General features: G+C 37.6%; 1 protein-coding gene across 2 annotated transcripts in view; it reads right to left on the reverse strand.

Moving 5' to 3' along the window:
- The window catches only part of LOC133638716 (phosphatidylinositol 4-phosphate 5-kinase type-1 beta-like), a 46,051-nt gene extending 38,333 nt beyond the window's left edge, over positions 1-7,718 (reverse strand). For both annotated transcript variants that reach the window (XM_062031601.1, XM_062031599.1), the window contains exon 1: positions 7,672-7,718. The gene's annotated coding sequence lies outside the window, so the exon portion shown is untranslated. The remainder of the gene's footprint in view (positions 1-7,671) is intronic.
- Positions 7,719-11,048: the final 3,330 nt, after the last annotated feature.

Genomic DNA, 11,048 nt, shown 5'->3' on the forward strand with positions numbered 1-11,048 from the left:
AAATACCATAATTTATGTCGCCACATGACCACGGCTTGTAAAATACTATACAGAAACACACTTGCGCACTGCTGGGCAACTAAATTTGTCACTAGTGTACAAAAAGGGCTATTTTTTGGCGCATTTAAAAATCAGTAAACCCGCACTAGGCCACTGAGCAGGTGATAGATCAGGCCCTATGTGTACAAACATTGAAATACACCATTTAGCAGGATTTTGTACAATAATAATAATAATACACTATAAATTCTACAATTGATTAAATCACTTAGACCAGGGATATTCAACTAAATTGTTTTTGGGGCCACATTTCCAGAAAGCTAAGGACCTGTTCTTCTTCTTGACTTATTTTATATATTCTAGAGAACCAGCGTCCTCTACGGTCTATTTTTTTTTACAGAGTTACAGGGGCGCTCTGCTGTTTTTAAGGACTTTCTGCAAAAAAGCTAGTCAAAGAACGTCTCTATGACAGCACTCCTCGTTTTTTTCAAATCTGCAGCAAAAATGTGAGTCTCTTACAAGTTTTTTTTTAACTGAACTTGTAGGCCACCAGTTGAATAGCCCAAACTTTGAGGACCACCACTAGTATAACTAAAGAAGATGAACAAATGACTACTGACTGCATCTGCAAACGAGCTACAGCAACACCTTTTAGTTAGATAAATCATATCGTGAAAAACATTTGCAACTGTCAAAAAGAAGATGACTTAAAGGAGAACTCACTCTTTTTTGGAATTTTGCCTTATTGTTCACAATCATAATGAAAGACATGACGACGGATGGATTAAAAAAAAAAAGCATTCTAACTTGTAAATAAACGTTAATAAAAGTCAATGGAAGCTCCTCTATTCCGCCCATAAAATCCAATAAATAACCGTCCAAAAACCGCCCAAAATACTCCATTTACATTTCGTGACTTGAATATTAACCAAGTTTAGTGATATTGTTATTATAAGCGCTAACACAGACCAACTATTTATAGCGGCGTTGTGATAACGAGCTTGTGTGCCAATGTTGACATGATCGACTGATCAGCTGCTTCCTAGCTTCCTTTCTCGTTAAACTTTATTCTAGATCATAAATCATGCCTGGATAGTAGAAGGACCAGGACGTATTTCCGACAAGTTGGTACACTTTGACAGTCATTTAGGACCCGGAAATGGTAAAAAATCAACAAGAAAAGACGCTTGGTCCCCCGCGACCCTCAACCTGTTTCATTTTGAGGATTATGAATTATTCTTAATTAAATGGGAATATAAGAACATCCTAGCAGTCGGCATCCTAATGACAGCAGAACTTGCACAGTAAGTGATGTTTTATTATGTTTGTTGGCTCTCATGAAGTCTGCAGTGAGCAGTAATCAGTGATGTTGAAAAAATTAGCAAAATAAGCAAATATTAAATGTTATTATACACGTGCCTGTTACTACAATACATATATACTTACGTCATGTGTGTAAAACCTTAATGGAGGTGTTTAGATGTTTTTAAGGGCTTTATAGGCAGAATATAACTACTCTCAGAGACTCCATTGTGAGCAGACTTTTGATCGCATTCATTTAATAGTCAGAATGCATAAAAACATACATCCGTCATGTATTTCATAATGATTGTGAATAATAGGCAAAATTATTTAAAAAAAGTGCAGTTCCCCTTTAAAGGGATTTCTTGAGGACCGCCTCAGTTATGTAAAGTCTAGCTCAGCTAACTGATGACTGGCTGTCACAAATGGATGTCAAGAAGATGGTTGGTACTGTCCTGATTGACTTTAGTGCGGCATTCGATGTCGTAGATTACAACATAATGATGTCCAAACTGAGAAAATATGGTTTTAATAGTATGTCACTTTCTTGGATGTTGAGCTATCTATCAGGAAGATCACAGAGAGTGTGTTTTAATGGTAGCCTATCTAAACGCAAGTACAATTACTGCGGCGTGCCTCAAGGAAGCTGCTTAGGTCCTTTACTTTTTTATTATTTTTACTAATGATCTTCCCTGTGTTACAACAAACTAAGGCTGAAACGACGCGTCGACATAGTCGACGCCGTTTTTGTGCGTCGACGCGTCGCATATTTACGTCACACTACCGCCATGGCGAAGCGCAAAGCAGACGATGCGAGCGGTGCGAGCGAGGGGGAAAAATCACGCCAAAAGTCGTCAAAAGTGTGGAAGTATTTCAATACACAGCCTAATAATGTTGTTGTATGCACACTGTGTCGAGCGGAAATGGCCTATCATAGCAGCACAACGGCTATGAACGAACATTTGAAAAGAAAACCATCAACCATCAACTAGTCAATCGTCCGCGTGAGCATACGTTGTCATCATTACACAAAAACATGAATGTGTCATTTGTATCTGCTAGGGGTGTAACGGTACGTGTTTTGTATTGAACCGTTTCGGTACGGGGCTTTCGGTTCGGTACGGGGGTGTACCGAACGAGTTTCTAAGCTAAAGCTAACTTTAGCTGCTAAAGTCTTAACAAGCTGCTTCGCTCCTTCTGCCTCTGTCTCAGCACGCAGCATTGTCCCACCCACACAACCATCTGATTGGTACACACGAAGCATTATCAGCCAATCAGCAGTGCGTATTCAGAGCGTTACCAGCCAATCAGCAGTGTGTATTCAGAGCGCATGTAGTCAGCGCTTCAGCGTGGAGCAGATAGGTGTTTAGCAGGTGAGCATCAGGCAGCGGACTCTCCCCAAATGATAATAAACACCTCCCAGTCAACTACTAGTAACATCACTATGAGCCCGTTGACCTTCTAGAAACGTAAACTGCAGCTCAGCTCGCTCGCAGTCCTGGTTTGAGGTGAAGGCTAATTAGCTCTCAGTTCCAGCCACATCGACCCCTTCTGAGCGCCTATTTTCAGCTGCATGTAGACATGCTAACCTTTCTTCATTACAACTGTTAGTCACTCACTGGAATGAGTAGAATTGGTTATTGTGTACTGTGTTGGACTGGATGTTTATTTTGCACATTTTAAAAGCAATACTTAATGTTTACAGTGCTCCAGAATATTTAGATTGGCACTTTTTTGTATTGGATGTTTATCTTTATTTTTGCACATTTTAGCAAATAAGCAATACTTTCACTTTTGTTGAAATGTTTACACTGTTGTTACAGAATATTTCGTTTTACACTTTTTTGTATTGGATGTTTATCTTTATTTTTGCACATTTTAAAGCAAAATAAGCAATACTTTTACTTTTGAAATGCTTATACTATTGCAGAATATTAAGATTTGCACTGGATGTTGACTTTTATATTTGCACATTAAAAAGCAAATAAGCTACTTTTAATTTTGTTAAAGGTTAAAAGTTTTAAATGTTTACATTGTTACAGAATATTTAGTCATGTTGTTGTCAATGTTGACTGAGTGGCCATACTTCTTTTTTTTTTTTTTAAATAAAAGCCATGCCTTTTGAAAAAACTGGCCTACATTTATTTTTTCATCTTCATTTTGAATAAAAAAATAATCGGTAAAAGGAAAAATAATCTATAGATTAATCGAAAAAAAAATAATCTATAGATAAACCGATTAATCAAAAAAAATCTATAGATTAATCGATAGAAAAATAATCGTTAGCTGCAGCCTTACAACAAACACCAATATGGTTATGTATGCAGATGACACAACTCTATACAGTACTGCCTCTACCTTAAATGACCTAGAAAATAACTTAAATCAGGACCTGGAGAGAGTGTCACGCTGGGTAAATGATAGTAAACTTGTTGTGAATATTGACAAAACAAAAAGCATTCTTTTTGGATCCAGGCATATGCTTGTTGATGACCCACAGCTTCATATTTCAATGTCAAATATACCTATTGAGCAAATTAAAAAAGCAAAACTGCTTGGTGTGCTATTAGACAGTCAACTGTCATGGTCCGATCATATTGATGGTATTTCAATGAAAATGGGAAGAGGTTTAGCCATGGTCAGGAAGTGCTCCACCTTCTTGACATCCTCAACAATGGGTCAACAATGGGTCAAGTCATACAGTCCTTGGTTTTCTGTCATCTTCATTACTGTCCTATAATATGGTCCGCTACGACTAAGTCTGGCCTGAACAAACTGCAACTTGTTCAGAACAAAGCGGCTAGACTGGTACTTAAATGTTCTTTGCGCACTAATATTTCATTTACGTATTCACGCCTGTCCTGGTTGTCTGTTGAACAAAAGATGCATTGTAGTCTCTTTATGTTCTTTAGAACTATCATGTTAGATCAATCACCAGATTACTTTTACAAACAGTTTTTAAAATGAACTAACACACATATTCATGACACTAGGAATGCCAGCAATGGCTATTTGGCACTTCCTGCTCCCAGGACCAATTTCCTCAAACATACAGTCATTCTGGAATGGGTTGCCATCTCACATTAATCTCTCACAAAGTAAATTGTCATTCAAGACAGCTTTGAAGATACACCTATTGCAGCTGCCCAAATGATGTGAATATTTAATATTGGGTTTAACTAGCTTTTTTATCTTATGTTGTATTTTTCCTTTGTATAATGTTTGGTAATGCATGTATTCTTTGTATTTTTATTTTGTATGCTCCTATATGGACCCCAGGAAGACTAGCAATCGCCTTGGCGTCAGCTAATGGGGATCCATTCAATAAACAATAAACAATAAATCACAAGTTTAGATCCTAGTGTTCTGTTTGCTACGACGGTTAAAGTGTCAATTTCAATATGTTTAAAGTAGTCCAAGTTTCCCTATCGAATAGGAGCACTGTAATGTTTTTAGGAATTTGCTGCAAAAATGTTTGTCTCCCAAGTTTGGAGCTGAACTCAGGGGCCGCCACGGTGTCATTCCCGGCCAGATTTGGGCCACCAGTTGAATAGTCCTGACTTAGGCTGTATAATATTTGGTTTTGATAGGTTCAGTATAGGGTTGTACAGTATACCGGTATTAGTATGGTACCGCGATACTAATGAATCATATTCGGTACTACACCGACTCTGAAAAGTACTGGTAGCGCCCTCATTGCTGTCACGTTGTGTCATTGCTGGTTTTACGAGCAGAGGAGCATGTTCGGCAGCGCACAATCACGGAGTACTTACAAGCAGACAATGTGTGTAGACAGAAAAGGGAGAATGGACGCATTTTGGCTTAAAAACTAACAATAAAGGTGAAGCAATAACACTGAAACTCCCTCAGGAAGCGGTGCTTTAAGACATGGCTAGCTAGCCAGCGGCTAACGTCCATCCGCCGTCGGCAGTGTTTTAGCTACTTCTAAATCACTAATCTTTGTCTCTATGGTGACAAATAAAGTAAGTTTCCTACAAGTATCATTCCTGCAGGACGAGGAATACCGTATTTTTCGGACTATAAGTCGCAGTTTTTTTTCATAGTTTGGCCGGGGGTGCGACTTATACTCAGGAGCGACTTTATGTGTGAAATTATTAACACATTACCGTAAAATATCAAATAATATTATTTAGCTCATTCACGTAAGAGACTAGACGTATAAGATTTCATGGGATTTAGCGATTAGGAGTGACAGATTGTTTGGTAAAGGTATAGCATGTTCTATATGTTATAGTTATTTGAATGACTCTTACCATAATATGTTACGTTAACATACCAGGCACGTTCTCAGTTGGTTATTTATGCGTCATATAACGTACACTTATTCAGCCTGTTGTTCACTATTCTTTATTTATTTTAAATTGCCTTTCAAATGTCTATTCTTGGTGTTGGGTTTTATCAAATAAATTTCCCCCAAAAATGTGACTTATACTCCAGTGCGACTTATATATGTTTTTTCCTTCTTTATTATGCATTTTCGGCCGGTGCGACTTATACTCCGGAGCGACTTACAGTCCGAAAAATACGTCAGCTAAACATGCTTCACTACACACCGTAGCTCACCGCTGTCAAAATGTAAACAAACGCCATTGGTGGATCTACACCGAACATCCACTGTATTGATACCAAGTACAATAGTAGTATCTAGTCGATACTACTATGATTAAGTCGATATCGTTTAGCATCACAACATCTTGTTTCTTTAAAAAAAAATGTATATTATGTTTATAAACTCAGGAAATATGTCCCTGGACACATGAGGACATTGAATATGACCAATGCATGATCTTGTAACTACTTGGTATCGGATCGATACCTAAATTTATAATAATAATAATAATAATAATAATACATTTGATTTATAAGGCGCCTTTCTGGGCACTCAAGGACACCGTACAAAATCACAACAATAAAATCAAATTGGATAAAAAAACAACAACAACAACAACAACAAAGAGAAAAGAAAAGATGATTACAATGAATAAGCAGTCAGGAATAGGTGTGTTTTGAGTCTTGATTTGAAGAGGGATATTGAATCTAAGTTGCGAAAGTCTGGTGGTAAAGAGTTCCAAAGATGTGGGGCAGAGCGGCTGAAAGCTCGGGCACCCATGGTGGACAGTTTAAATAAAGGGACAGTGGATGAAGAGGATCTTTGGAAATTTGTGGTATCATCCAAAACTAATGTAAAGCATCCAAACAGAAGAATAAGTGATTATTACATTTTAACAGAAGTTTAGATAGAAACATTTAAAAGAGGAAGTAAGCAGATATTAACAGTAAATGAACAAGTGGATTAATAATTAATTTTCTACCACTTGTCCTTAATAATGTTGCCAAAATATTAGAATGATAAATGATACAATATGTTACTGCATATGTCAGCAGACTAATTAGGAGCCTTTGTTTGTTTACTTTCTACTAAAAGACAAGTTGTCTAGTATGTTCACTATTTTATTTAAAGACTTAACTGCAATATTAAACATATGTTTCATGTACCCTAAGATAAAAAAAATAAAATAAAGCCAATAATCGAACAACAGAAGAATAAGTGATTATTACATTTTAACAGAAGTGTACATAGAACATGTTAAAAGACAAAGTAAGCAGATATTAACAGTAAATGAACAAGTAGATTAATCATTCATTTTCTACCACTTGTCCTTAATTATTCTGACAAAATATTAGAATGATAAATGACACAATATGTTACTGCATATGTCAGCAGACTAAATTAGGAGCCTTTGTTTGCTTACTTACTACTAAAAGACAAGTTGTCTAGTATGTTCACTATTTTATTTAAGGACACACTTGCAATAAGAAACATATGTTTAATGTACCGTGAGATTTTTTGTTAAAATAAAGCCAATAATGCAATTTTTTTGTTTATTTATTTAGAAAAGTACCGAAAACTATCAAAAATATTTTTGGTACAGGTATCGGGACAACACTAGTTCAGTAGGTCCAACATGTTGATTCCACTTTGTGGTCGCAGTGACACAATAATACTGTTATTGTTTCCCCTTTTTTTTTATGACTTCCAACGGAGTGATGAGACCATCTTTGACAATAATAATCATAATATTGTCAATGAATGTGTAGTAAAAATGTTGCTAAAAGTTATTTTGTTCGGAAGAAATCCAAACTCATCACATATACTTTAAGGGTTGTGACGTTTATTTCCTTTCTGTACACCACACACACACACATCTCGGCGACAGATTATCATTCGTGTAAGGAAAACTCACCACATTTCACAGAAGTTGCTTTAAAAATAGTTCTTACTGATTTGTAAACATATGAATAAGAAGTGGAAACAGGTTAGATGAAAAATAAGAGAAGTTGTCTTACTTTTTACAGGTCAGGCCGACTGTGGTGACAAGCTTCGACTTCGCCACTTCTCTCTCTCTCTCTCTCTCTCTCTCTCTCTCTCTCTCTCTCTCTCTCTCTCTCTCTCTCTCTCTCTCTCTCTCTCTCTCTCTCTCTCTCTCTCTCTCCTCTCTCTCTCTCTCTCTCTCTCTCTCTCTCTCTCTCTCTCTCTCTCTCTCTCTCTCTCTCTCTCTCTCTCTCCACCTATTGCACTTCAAAGGTCACGCCAGGTGTGAAAGAAAAAAACTGAAACATCCATAAATCAAATGTTTTCATCCATTTCCAGGCCGATGGAAAGCTTTTAAGAGTTTACCCCATGTTAGTCCGAGTCAATGGCAGACTGACAAACAGTGACACTTATTCACAGCAAAGAACAAACAATTGGCCTGTAATGAACCGAACAAACATGTTTGTGGAATGTGGGTGGAAATGTTTTACTCTAAGAACATGTTAACTCAATTTGCTCTCGGACAAAATGTTTTCCCCCGAATAGAATCATATTAAGATACTCTGACAAATACATATTCTAAATGTAAATGCAAGCAGTAGGAAGAAAATTAGCCCTCTGGAATGTAGGACTGAGTTGATCCATTCATATATTGATAGATTTGATTGATTGAAACTTTTATTAGTAGATTGCACAGTACAGTACATATTCCGTACAATTTGACCACTAAATGGTAACACCCGAATACATTTTTCAACTTGTTTAAGTCGGGGTCCACGTTAATCAATTCATGGTACAAATATATACTATCAGCATAATACAGTCATCACACAACTTAATCTTCAGAGTATATACATTGAATTATTTACATTATTTACAATCCGGGGGGTGTGATGTTGAAGGGGTTGGGGCTGGGGGGTTAGGTTTGGTTGATTTCAGCACTTCAGTCATCAACAATTATATCATCTGAGAAATGGACATTGAAACAGTGTAAGTCTGACTTGGTAGGATATGTACAGCGAGCAGTGAACATAGTGAAAGCATAAGAACAAGTATATACACTACCGTTCAAAAGTTTGGGGTCACCCAAACAATTTTGTGGAATAGCCTTCATTTCTAAGAACAAGAATAGACTGTCGAGTTTCAGATGAAAGTTCCCTTTTTCTGGCCATTTTGAGCGTTTAATTGACCCCACAAATGTGATGCTCCAGAAACTCAATCTGCTCAAAGGCAGGTCAGTTTTGTAGCTTCTGTAACGAGCTAAACTGTTTTCAGATGTGTGAACATGATTGCACAAGGGTTTTCTAATCATCAATTAGCCTTCTGAGCCAATGAGCAAACACATTGTACCATTAGAACACTGGAGTGATAGTTGCTGGAAATGGGCCTCTATACACCTATGTAGATATTGCACCAAAAACCAGACATTTGCAGCTAGAATAGTCATTTACCACATTAGCAATGTATAGAGTGTATTTCTTTAAAGTTAAGACTAGTTTAAAGTTATCTTCATTGAAAAGTACAGTGCTTTTCCTTCAAAAATAAGGACATTTCAATGTGACCCCAAACTTTTGAACGGTAGTGTACATTTGATTATTTACAGTTGATTATTTACAATCCGGGGAGGTGGGATGTGGTTGGGGGAGGTTGTTAGTCTAGGGCAGGGGTCGGCAACCCAAAATGTTGAAAGAGCCATATTGGACCAAAAATACAAAAAAAATCTGTCTGGAGCCGCAAAAAATTAAAAGCCATATTACATATAGATAGTGTGTCATGAGATATACATTGAATAAAGAGGACTTAAAGGAAACTAATCTAGCTCAAATATACCTACAAATGAGGCATAATGATGCAATATGTACATATAGGTAGCCTAAATAGCATGTTAGCATCGATTAGCTTACAGTCATTTAGTGACCAAATATGTCTGATTAGCACTCCACACAAGTCAATAACATCAACAAAACTCACCTTTGTGCATTCATGCACAACGTTAAAAGTTTGGTGGACAAAATGAGACAGAAAAAGAAGTGGCATAAAACACGTCTTAGAAAGTCGGAGAAAGTTATACATGTAAACAAACTACGGTGAGTTCAAGGACTGCCAAAATTAGTAGGACAAAACGGCGCTGGCCAAATACTCAAATCCGTGAAGCATGTTTAATACAAACAGTGTGATTTATAACAATTAGGGAGGTTTGTGTCATGTTTGTCCTCCTACAGAAACCATATTAACACAAAAAATATTTTTTTTTCCCCTCATCTTTTTCCATTTTTCATACATTTTTGAAAAAGCTCCAGAGAGCCACTAGGGCGGCTCTAGAGCCGCGGGTTGCAGACCCCCGGTCTCGGGATTGTAGTTGACTTGAGGTGTTCTTTTAGTGCGGTTTTGAAGGAGGGTAGAGATGCACTTTCTTTTACACCTGTTGGGAGTGCATTCCACATTGATGTGGCATAGAAGGAGAATGAGTTAAGACCTTTGTTAGATCGGAATCTGGGTTTAACGTGGTTTGTGGAGCTCCCCCTGGTGTTGTGGTTATGGCGGTCATTTACGTTCTGGAAGTAGTTTGACATGTACTTCGGTATCAGGGAGGTGTAGCGGATTTTATAGACTAGGCTCAGTGCAAGTTGTTTTACTCTGTCCTCCACCCTGAGCCAGCCCACTTTGGAGAAGTGGGTAGGAGTGAGGTGTGATCTGGGGTGGAGGTCTAGAAGTAACCTGACTAGTTTGTTCTGGGATGTTTGGAGTCTAGATCTGAAGGTTTTGGAGGTGCTGGAGTACCAGGAGGTGCATGCGTAATCGAAAAAGGGTTGAATGAGAGTTCCTGCTAGAATCTTCATGGTGCTTTTGTTGACCAGAGAGGAGATTCTGTAGAGAAATCTTGTTTGTTGGTTGACCTTTTTGATTACCTTGGTTGCCATTTTATCACAGGAAAAATTAGCCTTTAGAATGGAACCTAGGTAGGTGACCTCATCTTTCCTGGTGATAACAATGTCACCCACTTTAATAGTGTAGTCACTGACTTTCTTAAGGTTCATTTGGGACCCAAATAGGATGGATTCTGTTTTACCTAAGTGTATGAATAGCTTATTGTCAGCGAGCCAGGTGCAAATTCTACTGAGTTCGGCACTGAGGATTTTTTCCACCTGTGACTTGTCCTTGCCGGATACCAGCAGGGCCGAATCGATTCAAATATCGATTCAAATATCAATCCACCGATGGTGGCATTCGTATCGGATAGATACCAGCATGAAGAGATTGATATCTTTCATTTGTTTGTTTGTAGGCACTGATTTTTAGTTTAGCACCTCTCTGTGTGCAATTTTTACTTTCCACCCACAATCTGAATGCTTCTGTATATATTAGAGATGTCCGATAATGGCTTTTTTGCCGATATCCGATATTCCGATAT

The sequence above is a fragment of the Entelurus aequoreus genome, linkage group LG21, assembly GCF_033978785.1.
Source record: "Entelurus aequoreus isolate RoL-2023_Sb linkage group LG21, RoL_Eaeq_v1.1, whole genome shotgun sequence".
In the NCBI taxonomy this organism is placed as follows: domain Eukaryota; kingdom Metazoa; phylum Chordata; class Actinopteri; order Syngnathiformes; family Syngnathidae; genus Entelurus; species Entelurus aequoreus.